The sequence below is a fragment of the Zingiber officinale genome, chromosome 1A (assembly GCF_018446385.1).
Source record: "Zingiber officinale cultivar Zhangliang chromosome 1A, Zo_v1.1, whole genome shotgun sequence".
Lineage (NCBI taxonomy): Eukaryota > Viridiplantae > Streptophyta > Magnoliopsida > Zingiberales > Zingiberaceae > Zingiber > Zingiber officinale.
Genome location: NC_055987.1, coordinates 180717217 through 180737073, shown reverse-complemented (window position 1 = coordinate 180737073; position 19857 = coordinate 180717217). Strand labels below are relative to the sequence as shown.

Here is a 19857-nt window from a genome sequence, read left to right as displayed (position 1 = left end):
GCTCCTGAAGTTGTTCTTCAATCTCAAAGGCTCCACTTCTCTGTTGGGAGGTAGTCCAGGTAGCCCTTCTGGAAATACTTCTGGATACTCACAGACTACCCGAACATCTTCCTGCTTGGGTCTTTCTTGTTATCTTTGTCCTTCCAGTTCTGATTACTTGTTTGGGGTCTCTGTTCCCCCCACTGTCTTGTCTTCTATCTTGACTAGCTTGTGTTGCGTTTGTTATGCCTTGATGTCATTCAGATAGTGTTCACTAATGCCCTACTGACCAGCTCTTCACCATTCTATGGTCGGTGAGCTTCACTACTCACATTAGGTGTTATTTCTGGTCTTAGCCTTAGGAACATCAGTCTGACTCGTTCTTTCACAGTACTTACTAACTCTAGGCAAAGGTGAGCTAGCCTGTTAAATCTTTTAACCGCTTCTTCTACTGGTAGGTCACTTGGTCTAAATTCCATAAGCTTCTCATACTGTTTATTGGTGATCCATTGATGGAAGACTTCTTCGTAAAATTCTGTCTCGAAGTCAACCCAGCTCATCTGGTTGACTACTCTCTTACTCTTAACTCATTACCACCACATACAAGCATCTCCAGATAGGCAAAAAGAGGCACACTTACCCTTCTCGACTTCTGGTCAGTCAAGAAGCTCCATTGTGCTCAGTCATCTGATTGGCTGCCCTCCGATCTCGATCCTCTCCCACCTCAGCTTCAGCCACTGGATGAGGTATGCTTCTTGTCTTCTAGGTGTTGTGGCGACTTCCAGGGCAACTGATGGGTCTTCAGTCACCACTGGGGTCTCCACCTTAATGGTTGGGGGAGTGGGAGGAGCTGGCTTTTGATTGGTCATTAGATTGACAATCACTTGCTACTGCTCGCTACTTGTCTCTGAAGTTGAGTAACAACTTCAGAGAGAATAGGCCCAGGAGTTCTGGGCTCTTCGTTCTCCTGATCTTGGTTCTCAGTATAAACGGTACGGGGATGTCCTCTTCTTGACATCCAATTATGCAGAGGAAAAAGACTAAATAGCTTCTCTAACCCTTTCTAATCATATATATATATATATGAATAAAGAAAAGGGAAACAAAATCTTCTATCTTACTTAAGCACGTAAAAACAAATACTCTATACTGCAGTTAATAATAAGGAAAGCAGAATAAAGAAAGAATTTTAAATACTTTCTTACTTGGAGACGAGGATGATCTTGATATGTGTGTGATCTTGGAGAATGGAACACCGCCGATACCAACCAGAATTCACCACCCTTCTTACTACTACTACTACTCTTTAGAGGTGACCGTTACTTATCTACTAACTCTACTTAATTGTTATTAAAAATCACATGGAAAACCCTACCAAAAATTTCTAGAGTCTCCGTATCACGACCATTTTCCATAATACATATACTCACACAAAGGAAAATATATCAAAGACCCATGCAATTTAATAAGAGATGAAAACTAATCACAACCACGCAGTTTAATAAATCAAATCATGCAGGTAATGAAAACGGAAACATAACTTCTTACTACATAATTTTCTTATCAACTTAATAAGAAATTAAACTAAACAAATTCTTAAACTAAATGAGTTCTTTAGCTAAGTCCCAAGGACCTCCATAGTCCACACATCACACACTCCTCTTGCATCTCCTTGTCGCCTTCCTTCACTGTATCTTTTCTTTCCCTTTATCTGCAGTAGGAGGAAATGCAGTCTATAAGCATAAAGCTTAGTGAGCGCTATCTACTCACAAAAACTCGATATGCATGTATATAAATAAAAACATGCTAAATCTGAATGCTAACATATAAAACTACTCATGCTCATATATAGCAAAGGAAATCATGCTAACTGAAATGCTAATCATTGTATAGCTAAATATGCTTATAAACCAATAAGAGAAGCATACTAAACATGTAAAGCTACTAAACATGTAAAGCTACTAAACATGTAAAACTACTAAACATGTAAAGCTAAACATGCTTATAAGAATAAAACTATAACAGCATGCTGAAAGCAAATAAAACTAAACATGCTGAATAATCTAATAGCAAGAAACAAATAAAACTACTACTGAATGCTTCAAACAACGAGAAACTAAACTTTCTAATTCTAAACATATTTGAAGCTTGTTTCATTTATTTCAAAACTTATACTTTAATACTTCAAAATAATAATAAACTTCTTTTGGGCCCGACATTGTACCAATTTACGCGCATCCTTAATAAGAGTCGAGGTAGCTAATCCCGAAACTACTAAGGTAATTCTAGGCGATCTTGTGCCTAGGGGTGATCTAGGAGCCCACCCAATGGACCTTGTGTCCTGGACCTCGTGTCCGGTACATGCCATTAAAAGTAAAATACTTTCTTTTTAACTATAACTTCTTTATACTTGCCCTTACTTGGCATTTAAGCAAACACCTTGTGTGCGCTTTTGATATTCAATCTTCAGTAATTGAAATCAAGTCTAGACCTTAGTCTTTCTTGCTTATAGTTCTTAAAGACAGAAACTCATGCTTATGTAATAGCAAAGAAACTAATAATTGCATGCTCAAGATATTCTAATAGCAAAAGAGACTAGAAAGTATCACCGTGCACATCTAATGGCAAAGGGAAATAAATCATCTTAAACCTGCTGTGAAAGTAAAGCTAAGCATGCAATTTAAGAAATGCTTAGAAATGCTATAGAAGATCAAACTGTGAAATATCCCAACTAAGCAAGTAGTAATGAGGACTTAAGCATGCTGTGAAAGTAAAACAAATTCAACTACCAGGCATGCAATGGAATCTAGAAAATCTGCTCATGTATCTCTAATAATAAAGCACTAAAATTTGCATACTATGAGCATATCATCTGAATAATCTAGGGTATTTCCTGGAATACTAATTTTCAACTAAGCATAAGGAAAATTGGGTCGTTACATCGATCATGTTGGCGGTGATGCAATGAAAACTGGCAGCAGCTTCATTGGCACTGCAAACAAACCAAATCAATATGATCTATTAAACAAAATGCTACTTCAAGACAGATGTTTTTTGTAGATAAATGTGGAGATTTTTTTTTCTTGACAAAATATGGGCATACAAGAACATTACTGTGGAAATTGAAAAGCACCTGATCCTCTGACAGGCAAAATTTGAAGGGGACCCTTTTTGACAAGTAGAATAGATACAATACACATCTCTCTTAGGAATATGCAATCATCTGGCTATTGGATACTAGACATATCAGAATGTAACAATTGAGGTGACTGAGTCTTGATTAGAGGCTTCAAGGATTCCATGATACTAGAAAAAGAAGGCCTTTTCCATGGCTCGTTGAAGCTCAACATGTGATTTAAGTTAGTGTGTGGGGAAGCACGAGTGAAGAAGTATGTTAATATTTAATAACCATGCCTGCATCAGGCAATAGATATCTATACCTGGCCCAACAGGACTCAATTATGGCAGCCACATGTCTATTTACAGTACTTGGGATCTCAGGCCTTCTTACCTTGAAGCCAACTGCAGCAACCACCTGCAAGGGCACATCTTGTATTTTCTTATACAGTTAAAGGAAAATATATCAATTAATGGGACCCAACACTGTCAAAAGAAGTTACTTTTATTTGTAGCTAAAATAAACAAAGACTTGATGGATAAGATTTACAAAGTAAGCTTGGATATGGTGGATGGTGAGGTAGATGCTTTCAGTGTTTGGAAAAGTGTTAACAAAGTCAATCTTGGGCCATGTTAATAGGTCGATAAAAGTAAGCTTGTATTTTGATTGTTGCTTCTTAGATGGTGAATTAACAGATTGAGAACATCCGTATTCTAATCCTGAATATGCTATAGAAGATTGATTAATACAGACTAGAATGACAATTAATGATTGAAAAAAAAGAAACATTAACTATCATTTAGAAGATGAAAATCCTTCTAGATGTCCATTAAAAACTTACTATACATTTTCTGATTCACAGCACATAAAATCAAAACAAGTAACTGCTATAAAAAATATAAATGACTCCACAAAAGATTTGTCATGGCAAACATACCTTTCCAAAAAAAGTATCTTACAATCTTTAACCTTCAAGGCAAAGAACCAATAAAGCTTGCAAACACAAACGAAAAACATCAAATAACAAGACCTTTTTTCCAAATAATTCTTTTCTTTCTCAAAAGAAATTAAAAAGGAATATGGCATGATTTTTGAAGCTGGCAGAGTTGTTACACCTAAAAATCATATCAAACCATGTAAACGTTTTATGGATGACTACCAACAGAAATTTCCAAAGTTTATTTAAATTGAAGCTTTTGTGCAACATGAGTTCTCAAACTTCGATTTGCATGTAGTAAATAAGCATGACATGGTACATAAAGCTAATAATAACATGTTTTAGACTTATGAAGTAAAAAAACAAATTTCCTCAAGAGAATAATCATATCTATCAAGAACTATCCTTCAACAATACAGAGGAAAACAAATGAAATGAAAGAAAAGAATGAATGGGAATAGTACAGACTTCAAGAAAAAAAGGAGTCAATTTGAAGCCTATATAGCAATTCCTATAACTTGTACATGTACTTACAAGCTAGGCTCATGCTCAAGTGTAGTCTTCTCTCTATGAGGAGAAAAAATATCATTGAATTCCACAATGGAGAGACAAACCTGAAAATTGACATAAACAATAAATGAGTTCAATGCTTGAACATATAGAACATCTCATTGGTATACCCAACTTAATAAGTATGGTCAAGATTACTACTAAATCCAGGAGTCCAATTTGTTTTTTGTAACTACAGCTAAGAAATAAAATACAAAGTAACACAAACAAGTAATGGGATGGAGCATTAACCATCAATTGTAACTTGTAAGTCATTAGGTGACTTTTTGTAGTGAGAAGCAACATAAAGGGAAATCATTCCCTGTAATATAAATGAAAAAATAGCACAAATTTAACCAAATAAAAGTACCTATAAACATATCTCACTCTCCTTGTGATATTAGAAAAGTATATCTCGGTTGACATAGTAAAGGGCACATTCACTTGGATGTGGAAGTCTAGACAAATAAAAGATCATTTAGAGAATGACCTGAAAAACAATTATTTACTTTTCATCAAGACTACTAACATAGTGATATTTGGAATGTAACTTGCAACATCCAAGCAAAGTAATTCATTAAGCCATGACTTAATTGAATCCTCAGTAGCATATCTGCTAGCTTGTGAAATTCCATCTTCTTGAAAAGCTTACCAGTATATGGAGATGGAAAAACACGAGAGTTTCAGTAGCAGATAACGATGTCGTTGCCTCGCTACAGGCCACTGCTTAGACCCCCTCGTGTGCAACCGTTTGTGAACGGGCTGCCTTGTGAGGCATCAACCCCCTCGCGTGCAGCCATTCGCAAATCGACCGCTAGTAAACTAGTGGTTTGGAGAGGCTGCGACCCCCTTGAGTGTGGCCGCACCTAAAGCATCCTCTCATCGCCTGGCGAGGTTACGCATGGTGCTGCGGAGAGGGAAGAAATAAGATATAGGGTTACCTTTGAACTCCTTGCTTACTGCGAAGAGGGAAGAACCTAGTGCGTTGCAAATACGAAAGGAAAGAAGGGGTGGGAGAGAGGAAACCTAGCGGTGAAAGAGGAAAGGAAAGGAGATGGAAGAAACCTAGCGGTGGAAAGGAGATGGAAGAAACCTAGCGGTGATAGAGGAAAGGAAGGAGAGGGGAGGAAATAATGATCAAGTGGGAAGGAAAGTTTAGGTTAATATGCTTATAAAATAATGATATTTATATAATATGTCACCATACAAAGTTTAATATGATAATTTTTATAAAAAAATAATTAATGGTAAAAAATGTCATTATAAAATATTTATAATGATATTTTTTAATAAGTGTCATATAGAAAATGTCACAATAGATTTTTTTTCTTGTAGTGAGAGGAAGGGGCGTCGATCTAGGAAGGGGAAGGATAGTGCGATATAGGTTTAGGTTTGGAGGGAAAAGTGAAGTGTTACAAATTTTGACTAAGTATTGGGGGGAAATTAAATTATTTTATTTATCATAGACATCGGGTTTTAAAAACCGATGTTAAAATCGGTGTCTATTAACGAAAAAAAGGTGCTCATAGACATCGGCTAAAAAAACCGATGTCTATGAACGAAAATCTGCGCTCATAGACACCAATATTTGGAAAAACCGGTGTAAAATACTCAAAGACATTGGTTTTTGCTTAAAACCGTTGTTGTTCCATCGATGTCTATGAGGATTTTTGTTGTAGTGAGGTCCGTTAATAGGGCAACCCTATCACGACGCCCCTTGGTCATACGACATAGAAACACATCCCTAATCAATTAGCATTAAGATATAGAATTAAGCACGTCAATCCGTCCTACTTCTTTGCAAGTTCTTGTTTTACCCCTAAAGGTAATCCCCTAAAAGGTCCGTGAATGGGGCAGCCCTGTCACGATGCCCCTCGATCATACGATTTAGCGAATTCCTCTACAAGATTCCACAAGAGATACAAAAAACCAATCAAGAATGGGAATTAAGCACAAAACACAATAATCCAATACAAGATAGATTGATAGAAAACATAGCAATATCCTTGGATCAAGAAGATGGCAAATCCATTGACTCTTACATCAAATTACATCATAAATATTCCCTCCTTCCTAGAATAAGAAATCTACTCCATAAAGAATAGAGGAAGGACCGGAGACAAGAAAATCCAAGACAGTCCAATCCAAGAACAAGAGAATAGAAAGGAACGCTTATCTCGTTATGGTGAGTGATCTTTGGAACCAATCCTGTGCTCTCCGAGTCAAATCTTGGACAGAAATCTCCCCTTGAATGGTTGGAAACCACCCCAAGAACCTATCTCCCAAAAGGGAGAGCCTTCCCTTCAAATGGGAAGAAGCTCTATATATAGAGGGGGCAAATTTGGGTGCCACACGACCCAGGGCACGACCGTTTGAGATCCACACGGCCAGGGCACTCCTCCTCTCGGCTAGGGTTGCATGGTCGTGTGATGGTCACACGACCATGCCATGTACTGCCTCTGCTAGCTTGCATGGCCATGTGAAACCACACGGCTTGGCCATTCCTCCTATCTAAAAGTGTTGCACGACCGTGTGGCACACACGACCATGCCAATTTCTGGTTCTGGAAAGGTTGCACGGCCGTGTGAAACCACACGGCCTGGGCAGTCTTGGTCACTAGAGGGGCTACACGGCCGTGTAATTATACACGATCGTGTACTGGTTGGCTGAAGGAGGGTGGCATGACCCCTCATCACCACACGGTCGGGATCATTCCCCTTTGCAAGGCCGTGTGGCAGTCATTGCCCAGGTCGATCTTCTCCGTTTGGTTGTAGAATCATCTACGGACATCAATTCTTCTCTAAATTTGACTCCTGAAAGCATAAAATGCACAAGAGAAGTGTTGGTGCAGCGAAAACAGGCAAGATGGGGGTGAATTGTTGAAAACAAAAACAAACTATACCCTCCTCAGATTTCAACTTAGAATTTAAATCAGCAATAAAATAACAGCAACTAAATTAATGAAACAAAAAAAGAAATAGAAACAGAAACGACTCAGGGATTTAACCTGGTTACAACCAAGGAGGTTGTTAATCCAGGACAGTAGAAAGCGCTGAAAATCTCCTTCTGAAGGCGGAGAAGCCTTTTACACTTTTGAAGCTCAGTAGTTGCTTAGAAGCTTGCTAGATTGATTGCTGAGTTATACTTTAATTCCTAGCTCCAGGGCCTTTATATAGCTCCCGGAAAATCTATCCCGAGGGTCCAAGGCGCCTCAATAAGGTTTAAGGCGCCTCAGGCCAATGATAAAACTTTATCCGTAGCATAAATCACATTGACTGTTAAGGCGCCTTCACAGGGTCAAGGCGCCACGACGGAGGCGCCCAAGCTCGCTAGAGGTGCCTCAAGTCGGCACCACTTTTCACCGGTTTCTTCACCGACGCCCGTTCTTTTGGGTGATTATGCCAACCTAATAGGGCTCATCAACCCACCTACCTTCTCCCAGTAGGCTCGTCCGACTTAACGTCCCTCGAACGCCACGCACGCTCTTCACGCCCACCGAGAACTCTTCCAGCCTCTCGCCCTTCGGACGCACCGAGCCCGTCGACTCCTTCCCGCTCCGCCCTCGCTAGCCGCCTTCCGCCGACTTCAGTGCTCCTAAGCTCCCGCACACTTAGACACGGGATCAAACACAACCCTACCAACTTGGTTGATCACATCAAAACTACCACGGGGTCCAACAATCTCCCCCTTTTTGATGTGCATCAACCCAAGTTCAAGTTAGGGTTAAAAATAGACATAAACAGTAATTTTAAAGAAAAAATTACTAAACTAACAAGTTAAGTATAATTTTTGCAATTAGTAAAATTGCAACAACAAAATATAAAAAGAAATTTAAATTTTAAATATTTTCTAACTCCCCCTAAACTATTTTAACTCCCCCTAAACTTGTACTTTTCTCTCCCCCTTTGATCACAGCAAAAATGGGGTCTTAAAAATTTTCAAGTAAGATTGAAGTTTTTTGAAAATTTTCTAAGTTAAAAATGAATTTTTTGGAAAAAAATTGCTAAGTTAAAAAAAAATCCTAAGTAAATGTTCAAAAAAAAAAAATTTCTAAGTCCAGTGAATGATTTTTTAGAATATTCCAGAAGAAATTTTCTAACCCAAAAAAAATTAAGTTAGAATTTTAAAAAAAAATTCTAAGAAATTTTTGTTTATTTTAACAAACATTATTTAATTTTTGTTTAATGCTTTTTCAGAAAGTTAATTAAACATTTTCTTTCAATATTTTATCTTCCAGGTCGTGGTGAGGCACTAGGCCTTCTTGGTTATTGGAGCAACAACCACTTCCTTAAACAAAACTTCCATAAAGAATTTCAATGTTTAATTTTCTCACTGTAAGCTTTTAATTTTTGAAAAATTAATTAAGCACAAATTTTGGAACCCAATAGAGGTTCCTACCTACAGGGTTATTCAGATACTTAAGGGGCACATAATTTTTGGGTATTCTAATAAGTTGACCCTGATGGTTTCTAATGTACCAGTTCAATTTTCCATAAACTTTAATTTTTGAATTTGGAAATCTTTTTAAACATGTATTATTTCTTAATTTCTCAATTTCTAATTTTAGATTTTTATTTTCATATTTTAAATTTTCATTTTCATTTTCTAATTGATCTAATTCTTTAGACAAAGCTTTAATAAACTCAAAAGACTGTTTAGAGTTTAGGGCACATACCTTACCTCATCTTGCGATGCTGCTCCCCCTTCATCATTGCTTTCTCCTTCTGATGGTCCTCTCCTTCATCTACGTTCGAGCTAGACGTTTTCGGTCACATCGCTAGTCCCAGAATTCTTCGACTTCCGAGGACGACGAATCATCCCACGTGGCCTTTAGATTGTGTTTGGGTCGAGTGAGCTTCTTGCTCCTTTCCTTACTTTTGCATCGTCTTTGATATGTCCTTCTTCGCTGAATTGTAGCAACGAACCACCCTTTTTTCACTGGAGCTTTTTCGATCGCAATCTAAATTTGTTAGAATTTATAAATTTATTAAACCGTCTTACCAGAAGCTGCCGGATTGGCCGATCAAGCTTGAATCGATCGTCCCTCCTTGCTAGAGCGACGTCGAGGTTTGACTTCACTACTTTAGGCTCGCAACCGAGACTCAAGTTCAAAGGTAGAAAACAAACTTTCTAAGGTACTTACCTCAAGGTCCTAGAGATGTAGTAAGATCTACTAAGGACGCCCATTCAAGTCCCTGGAAGGCGTTGAGCGATATCGGATAGAGTCTCGTCACTGCTTCGCCAAGATTTGTTAGTCATCGCCTCGATCCTTGCTAGAGTCAGCCACCTTCTCGCCGATGTTCATTCGGAGATTGTTAGTGTGTTCAAGAATGTCGCCTTGCTAGCTTCCTTCCGAGGTGCCTTCGTGAGCTCTAGGAATTTCTCCCGAGGTCTTCATGAGTCGTAGCTTCCGATCCGACTTACCTCGGGCGAAGAACACCGAGCAAGTGAAACTCGCCTGCTCGCCACGAACCGCCTTCTTCGTCCATTGAACTCTTCTTTGTCTTTAGGAGCTACAAAATCGTATTTCATCATAGTAAGATATCGAACTCGGGAAGAATACCTCCATTTTCGCCCATGTAGCGAAATCTCCGTCGAACTTCGGGATGGATGTTCACCCATTGTCTTGATCGTAGTGCTTCAGGTTAGTCCTTCGAGGCGATCGGCTCGATACCACTTGTTGGTGCAACGAAAACCGGAGAGGGGTGAATTGCTAAAAACAAAACAAACTATACCCTCCTCGATTTTATTTGAAATTTAAATTAGCAATAAAATATGAAAATTTATGAAACGAAAAAGAAATAAAAAGAGACTCAGGATTTAACCTCGTTACAACCAAGGAGGTTGTTAATCCGGGATGAGAAAAGAGCGCAAGAAGAAAATCTCCTTCTCAAGGCGAGAAGCCTTTACACTTAAGCTCACTAGTTGCTAGAATTGCTTACGATTGATCTTAAGTTATATTAATTCCTAGCCCGAGGGCCTTTATATAGCTCCCGGAAAGTCTATCCCGAGGGTCCAAGGCGCCCAACAAGGTTTAAGGTGCCTCCACTTGGATAAAACTTTATCCAGAGCATAAATGGTCAATTGATTGTTAAGGCGCCTTGTGGTCAAGGCGCTGATGACGGAGGCGCCTCAAGCTGCTGAGGCGCCCAAGCTACCACTTTTCACTGGTTTCTTGACGCCCGCTTCTGGTGATTGCCCAACCCATAGGCTCACCCAACCCACCCCGCCTTCTCCTCGAGCAGGCTTCCGTCCGGCTTAACGTCCCTCGAACGCCGCGCACGCTCTTCACACCCACCAGAGTACTCTTCCGCAGCTCTCTCGTCCTTCGGACGCACCGAGCCCGTCGGCTCCCTTCCCGTGCTGTCCTTCTCGCTAGCTGCATCTTCCGCTCGACTTCCTGTGCTCCTAAGCTCCTGCACACTCAGACACAGGGATCAAACACAGCAGGACCTAACCAACTTGGTTGATCACATCAAAACTACCACGGGGTCCAACAAGCAGATCTGCGAATAAAGAAAAGTATTTATGCTAAAAGGAAAGCAAGAAGCATGAAAGTGCATAGACAAAGCATGTATAAAACATAAGAATGTGCATCAAAACATGCTAAATAAGTGTATAAAATCTACGCACATCACATCCCCAAACTTAGACTTTTGCTTGTCCTCAAGCAAAATGCGCAATCATGATTCATGTATTCAATAATGCATCATAATCCTTAGTGCACATTTCTAATTCTATCATGAGTATAAAGACTCAGTGGTTAATAGACAGATAGTGCATGAATATAGTAAAGAACTAGAGATACAAAGGTATACAGTCTCGTAGGGAATATAGCAAATACTAAAATGATATCATAGTAAATGTCCATACCTGAAATCATATCCTAGGCTAGTAAGGTCAGGAATAGTATAGACCTGCTACGGTACTGCTCATAACTACAAGAGTATCATGTGAAGTATACTACCAATAAGTAACTTGCGTCTAAATATATACCTCAAGTATATATCTCAACCTATATGAGCATATCAACATAAGGAAGCAACAACAGCATAAGTAAACAATAGCAACATAAGTAAGCAATCAGCATATATAATAATAACAACGTATGCACAGATGGTCACTCCCGCCCACCCCTCTGCACCATGACCCCTGTATGGTCGAGAGGTCGGTACAATGACAGACTGTACACCACTCCAGCTACCACTAGTCTCGAGTGGCCGAGGGGACAGTTGCATAGTAGCTGAATAGCTATGTCTACGACAGGGGTCCCTGCTGCCCACGACTCTAGCTATCACTACCCATGAGTGTGCGAGTGGGGGGCACGACAAGACAAGCAGCACGCTCCAACTACCACTACCCATGAGTGGCCGAGCGTGCGGCCATGGCCAACGACCCTCTCAACCACAAGGGAGACATGGTCGCCAGCATGCATGCAATGACATGATGTGTAGCATGCAACAATCATCATGTATATATAAATAGAAAACAAGTATGCTACATGAAACCAGCATGCTCAATAAGGTATGTAAACATACATCATCCAAAACATGTAAACATGTATCCAGTATCCATATATCCAATATCTAATATCTAATATATGGTAACTGGTATCTACTAAATATCATAGATAGCAATGAGAGACTGTATAGATACAGAAACGAATAGCTCAAAGGAGTGGAAGTATCAAACGTCGGAAAAATACGAGTGGAGTCAAGATAAATACAGGAACTATCCGGAGGTATAGCTCATGCACTAAGAACAATATACTAACGAGATAAAGCAAGACGTACCCGCCTTAATCAGTAGTTCATAATGGAAACAAATCCCAGGTCAAGATGGTCGTCTCAAATCAAAGTTCTACAAATCAATATATTTTATTTAGCTAATTCCATCTAAATTAAATAGCTAAATAAAGCCTCCAACCTTATTAGGGATAAACCTTAATCCAATCTATGAACCTCGATTCACCCAAATCCATTGGTTAAATTAGATTTAACCCAACCTCATCAACTCTTTAATTGATTCATATAGCAACCATTCACTAACAAGTCAATTCAACATAGATCCATATATAACCAAACCTAGCACCATAATAAAATAACAAACCATTTAATCCATGACTACAAACAACTTCATATCTCCACTAACTCAACCCCACCATCAATTCATTTATCAAACCCAATGTAGAAAAATAATCAAACCTCCACATGACTTACCCCCAAGTCTAGCACTAGCCACTAGGTGTCACTGAATGTGGCTCACAACCAACAACAATGATCCTCTACTGTTCACTAACTCCTTCCCTTGCGAACCTAACAATCCAAATAATGAATCCTTTTAATTAACCTTGTAATCCAAATCGAGACTGAATTCAAAACCTTTTAAACTAAACTTACCCAAATTCCGTTCATCTCCGACAGTAACAGTAAGCAACAAAAGTTGACATCTAGGGTTGACATCTCCTACTCACAGCAAGGCAAACCGTTGTTCACTGCTGAGATCTGGGCAGGTAGCTAGTGGCATTAGAGAATTAGGGCACAGTTTGGAAAACATAGGATGGTGAGGAACACCATAATAACAATCAACACTAATCGTCAATCAATGATGAATGGATCGGAGTCAAACCCCTTACCACAGTGTCGACATCCAGACTATGTGAAGTTGCTCGCTGTCCTCGGCCGGAGACGTAAGCGAAGGGGGGAAACGTCAACGTCGATGCTGAGGTGGGAGAAGGACCTCAGGTGGATCGGGAGCATAGAGGGCTCACTACATCTATGGCTAACAGCGTCGCCTCCATCAACAATGAAGGATGCAATGTCGTCGACAGTCTCGCACGAATGGTCGTCGGTGGCGTTCGGTGGCATTAGGTTATAGAATCGGAGAGGGTAGATAGGAGATCGGCCGGTGAGGATGGCTAGGGCACGGGGTAGTGTCAGGGACGAGTCCACAGTGAGGGAGAAGGGAGAAGAGTGGGGTTCGGTTGGCGTCGGCTCGGGTAGTGGCTCTCGACGCCGACGGCGGTGGATCGGCCGGAGATCGCTCATGAAGGAGGAGAGGAGAGGAATCGAGAGGTGTTCGGCGCATAAGAGGAAGAGGGGAGAAATAAGATTATATATCTAGGTTTAATTATTTAAACCCTAAGTTCATCTCTCAATCAACTCCCGCTTAATTGGGGTTCCAAACAGGCCTCCAACTAGCCCCACCGACTCATCCCCTCAAAACGAGTCATACGAACTCCTTTTATATCCTAGAAAATTTATAAAAATTCTTGAAAAATCCAATAAGATTATTTGTCAAATAACCTTATTATTTAATTATTATTTGGGCACCGTATTTTATAATATTCATGTTCAAAAAATTATTGCTCTCAATATATTGAGTCAAATTGATGTTTGAGCACATGAATATAATCATGAGAGGTAGTTGAACATATAGAAACTAGTTTCATGTCAATCTAAGGTCATTTGGTCCATCAATCGATTTTATCCAAAATTGACTGATCGACCAAACAACCTTGGATTGACATGAAACTAGTTATTATATGTTTGGCTATCTCTCCTGATTATATCCATGCCTCAAATGTCAATTTAACTCAATATATTGAGAGAAGTGATTTTTTGAACATAAATATGTTTAAAAAATTTAATTCATATTTAAAAAATTATTGCTCTCAATATATTAAGTCAAATTGATATTTGAAAGCATATATATAATCATTCGAGACATTCGAATACATAAAAATTAGTTTCATGTCATTCCGAGGTCATTTAATCCATCAACTAATTTTATCCAAATTTAGCCTGATGAACCAAATGATCTTGGATTGATATGAAACTAGTTCGTATGTGTTCGTTTATCTCCTCTAATTATATCCATACTCTCAAACGTTAATTTGACTTAATATATTGAGAGCAATAATTTTTTGAACATGAATACATTTAAAAAATTTAATTCATATTTAAAAAATTATTGCTCTCAATATATTAAGTTAAATTGATATTTAATCGAATGAATTTAATGAGGCGAGGTAGACTAACACATGAAAACTAATTTCATATCAATCTGAGATCATTTGATCCATCAGTTGTTTTTGGACAAAATCGGTTGATGGATCAAATGACCTCAGATTGACATAAATTTTTTTTTATGTTTTCCTCTACCTCTCGTGTTTATATGCATGCTATCAAATATCAATTTGACCTAATATATTAAGAGTAATGATTTTTTGAATATGAATTAAAATTTTTAAATATATTCATATTTAAAAAAAATATTGATCTTAATATATTAAGTCAAATTGATATTTGAGAGCATGAATATAACGAGGAGAAGTAGTCGAATATATAGGAACTAGTTTCATATCAATTCGATGTAGTTTAGTTTATCAATCAATTTTATCTAAAATTGACTTTGATAAAAAAAAGAAAGCAAATCAGTCGACTAATTTGAAAATCAGTTGACTAATTTGCTCAAAAGTTTGACATTTTAGTACAGGTAAAAATTGATTCAATTGATAAAAAAATCAATTGATTGATAGAGGTAAAATAAGAAATGGGTACATGATTTGATAATGAAATTATCCTATATAATTTAGTAATTTCAAAACTTATCTACGTAGTTCAGTAAAAATTTGCTTTATAAATAAACCTCTCAATTTTTTTAAAATTTTTTTAATCAAGGATAATATATTAGATAGGAATACATCCAAAATCTAAATTAAAAAAAATACATTCAATCCATGAGACAGGAGAAGGATGAGTAAGAACAAATTTTACAATACAATGAGCCACCATGTTAGTGGTTCGACTAGAAAAATAAAAATAAATAAATAAATAAAAACTTCTCAGCCTTTTTTTATTAAATAGGAAAATAAATAACTTTAGAAAGCATATATTTATCATTTATTTTCTTTTCACTGAAAATCTCATCAATTTCTTTTACTTACTAATATTGTTTTCTGCCTTCATTGGAGAGAACATTTAAAATTCTAAAAGTTATAGGCATTCACCTATTTTAACTCACAAAGGAATTAAAAACCGAAAGATATACACAACCCACCAAAACAAATTGAGAAAAAATAGCCATCCTAAGTCTCGACCAAATAAAAAGAAGGTCATCACGATATTATTGCAATTCTTTAATTTCAAGGAATCATCCCACCTTTTCCTCTCCCTACAAATGTTTCTCTCCATGGGTGATGACCATAAAATGTGCTATAAACTCTTCTTTTATCTTGTTGTGAAGAATTGTTTTAACAAATTTCTTAGATAAAAATGTTGGTTCTATTAGTTAATATAAAAACAGGAAGAATTAAAACAAAGATAAATTAACCGACCAATTAAATAACTATATTAGATTTAATATATAAGTAAATGAACGATATAGTTATAATGTATAAACTATAACAAATGAGAAAAAACTCATTTGTATATTAAATTGTAGGTTTCTAACTTATTTATTTCAACTGATCTTTAAACTAATTCAAAAATAATTAATAAATTTTAAAATCATTCATGACCAACAATATCACACTTATAGTGATCCAATTGCATTTTTAAGTGGTGCAAATCTCATGCATCGAAATCAAGAAGATAGAATTTTTTAGCAAATTGATAGATATAATCAACATTAAAAAGCGTAAAGTTTTCTTAAGGTTCCAAAGCATAACTAAGTTTAAGAAATTTGATTGTCTTATCCTTAAATATACTATTAATCTCTTTTAACTAGAAAATCTATTGCAACAGTAAATATATCAAATCGATCGTGGTGCTCAATTGTGATTAAGTCATTTTGTTGACAAGAATGACTTATAGTAGATTTATAACAGGCTTCCATGTGAGGTGTCTCAATGTTATACTTAACACAAACTTTTTTCATATATTTAAGTAGAAGAACAAATCCTTATTCTCTCAAAGTATAAAACAATGTTTTAGTAGTTGAAACACAATCTATTGTATTTAAAATATCTAGAGATTTCTTTTATAATACTCGACAAAGTAGTTTGTGATCCCCATTATCTTTTGCATAAAGTGCAATATGAATATGAAATCAAAAGACATCATCATAATCAATAAAGCACTAGCTTCACCGTAAATGGAGTTAGAAGACTTATTATTCACCATGTTTTCTAACACAATAATCATAGAGATATACATATCAATCATGCTACAAATTGAATCAAAATTAGAACTTCAACAAGTCTTTTCAGGCCATAGTAAAATTTTAATTTGATTACATCATCTACCAGTATCATGTTCACTAGTAGCTACCATGCATATGCATAATTTCAATTATTTGAGCAGAATGTAACTCAGTATGATGTTTAGGAGATGTATTAATGAGATTACAAATGGAATTCAATTTTGAAAAGAATAATAAAATGGATTCCTCTTTTTTAGCCACTTCAATTTATGCTAGTTAAAGTCGATGAGCAAAATAATATATATAATATACACATGAATAATCTTTCAAGAAAAGAGCATGTAATTTATTCCAAAGCTACTCATATTGCTAGCACCATTATATCCTTGTCCCTAAATGCTGTGGATATGTAAGTCATAACTACCAAGAACATCATATTTTTTTTTCTTAAGTGTTACAACAATTATAACAGTTGATCTAGGGAATGATCAGTAGGATGCCACATGGATAGGAGACTAGTGAATTTGCTGAGATGGTTCCAAGGTCAGATCGGTGACTGGGGTACTCAGGCCTCTCGACTCCATGGCTACTTGGGCCTCCCGGCTTTATAGCTAGTTGGGCCTCATGGCTCCGTAGCTACCCGTGTCTCCCGACTCATAGCCTCTCAGGTCTCTTGAATCCATAGCTACTAGGGCCCCCAGCTCCATGGCTACTCAGTCCTCTCGGCTCCATAGCCTTTCTGGCCTCTTAGCTTCATAGTTATTCAGACCTCCCAACCCCTCAGCCATGCATGACCCCCATTTCAGGAAAATAATAATCATCGCACAAATCTTGGTTATTTTAGGAGGAAGACAGTGACATAAATAAATCTTACATTATTTAAGGAATTAAATAATAACATCATCAAAATCGGAGTAGAAGGAAAAAGTATGTCAATCTTGGTTATTTTAGAAAAAAATGTAACAACGCGAATAAATCTCATATTATTTTTGGAATTAAAATGGTGATCACATAAAGATCGGAATGGATTGAAAATGTTTGCTTTCCGTTTATAAAAGATAGTCCTTTTCAATTTCTAAGGTAAACATACATATACACATTACTATGTACATTAAAACTCTAATATTCATCTTCTCCATCCTTTAACTTGAGTGTTAGAGGGGCTATGTCGGGGTATCCCTGGCTGTCATTTTAACCCTCTTGTTATTTCTCTTCATTCAAGCACCCAACTATGCCATCATCCTCATTGTCATCCAGTGATTGGCGATTAAATTGGTAACTAAGCTAATTCACTAGTGATTCATTCATTGACACTTTCGAACAAGATCAAATTGGCACCGTCTATGGGAAAATTGAGTTAAGACCTGAACCAAAGCGTGAAGATGGATAATGCTGGAAGACCTATTGTTATAGCCATGGTGATAGAGGATTTTAACAAATTGGTGGTCGTGATAGTGAAAGAGGTGTTAAAGGGTCAATCCTCACATCCCCCAACAGGCAATCCTTTAACCAAACCACTGCCCCAATCGGTTGATGTGACCCCAGTGCATCAAAAGGTGCCTTGGCCGAAAGGAACTCTGTGAACTACTTCACCACTATCAATTGCTAAGTCCGTCGTTAGAGAACCCTTTGCAGAATCTTTTGCTAAAACCCCTCATTAAGTCTTTCCAAGGGAGGTTAGTTTCAAATTTGGTAGTTCGAAAGATCCTTGGTGGTCCTCTGCTCTCAAAAGACATCCTTCAAGATGAATTACCAAGATACTGTTGAGTATTACAGATTAAAGAGTATAGTGGACCTACAAACTTTGAAGATTACATATGCAAGGTTGAGAATGCTTCCTTATTACACCAATATATAGATGGTGTCAAGTGTCGAGTTTTCTTAACCATGCTCTCGGTTTCACCCCAAAGGTGGTTTAGTCCACTCTCTGCTTCTTCAATTTGGACTTTTGAAGAATTTAAAGTTGTATTCATGCAACACTTTGTAACAAGTCAAAAGTTAGTGATACCAGAAAACACTACATGATCTGTTAATTCTCAAGTAAAAATTCAAAACCCCTTTAAGGAATACTTAAAACAATTTAATTAAGTAGCCATGGATGCCCCCTCGGTTACCCAAAAAGTGTAGGTTAGTGTCTTCTCTTGAGGCTTGATTGATGGAGATTTTTTTCAGATCCTTGGTAAAAAAAAAAAGACTCCAACAAACTTTGAAGGGTTACAAGTTTGAGCACTGAAGTATATTCAAGTCAAAAAGCCCAATAAGCAAAAAGAAAGGAGACATTGACTTTGACTCTGACTCCTATCCTCACTTATCAAGATTAAAGAGCTCCTCCTCCACCTATGCGGAATCGAGAATCTAATTGAAGAGGAGAAAAAGTGGTAAAAAACATGGAGGTGGCTCCAATTGTTCACAAATCTGGTCGACAATTCTCCGAGGTGACTCAGTATTGCGCTTATCATCAATCAAGTACTCGCTCTATTCAAGATTGTTAGCAATATACAAGGGAATTGAAACAAATAATTGACCAGTGAAGCATTAAACAAAATGAGTTGGACAAGAGGAAATTTTCTGAACCTTAAAAGTGTCATTGCCACCATGATAACAATCGATCCGCAATTCGACGATCTCATTCTCTAAAAGGACCTCGTAGCTCCTCTCGATATTGATAGAATGATGAGGAAAAAGACACTAGTAAGGAATAGGTTAGTACTCGAGGAACCATAAACATAATCTCAGGTGGACTCATAGATGGAAACTCCACTTGAGCTCGAAGGGTTCATGGCAGAAGGCTAGAAAGTTATGTTATTAGCTCTAGTCGAGGAAGGGGACAGGATCCTTCCATAAATTTTGGACCTAAGGATCTGGCTGAAATCAAGGCCTCACATGTTTAGTGATTGAAGCTCCCATCGCTAATTATCAAGTAAAAAGAGTATTTGTTGACACGGATAGCTCTGTTAACATCATCTTTAAAATACCTTTCGATCAAATGTATCTAGACGGTGAGAAGCTTCATCTCATACATACTCCACTGTATGGTTTCACCAAACATGAGGTACAAATTATCGATCAAATTAATCTCTCTCTTTCCTTAGGAGAGGAGCCATTAGTACGAAATTGTCAAACATCCTTT

At 37.4% G+C, this 19857-nt stretch overlaps 1 long non-coding RNA gene across 8 annotated transcripts; it reads right to left on the bottom strand.

The window, feature by feature from the left end:
- Positions 1-1628: 1628 nt before the first annotated feature.
- Positions 1629-13677, bottom strand: LOC122038549. Of its 8 annotated transcripts, XR_006127892.1 has the most exons (7): positions 13219-13677; positions 12983-13087; positions 12803-12898; positions 4569-4648; positions 3113-3514; positions 2920-2971; positions 1629-1690 (listed from the first exon to the last, which is right to left on the bottom strand). It is a non-coding gene; the product is annotated as an uncharacterized LOC122038549 (long non-coding RNA). The 8 variants fall into 8 exon arrangements; XR_006127893.1 differs by lacking the exons at positions 12803-12898; positions 12983-13087; positions 13219-13677 and adding exons at positions 4954-5041; positions 5525-5560; XR_006127889.1 differs by lacking the exons at positions 12803-12898; positions 12983-13087; positions 13219-13677 and adding exons at positions 4954-5073; positions 5525-5559.
- Positions 13678-19857: the final 6180 nt, after the last annotated feature.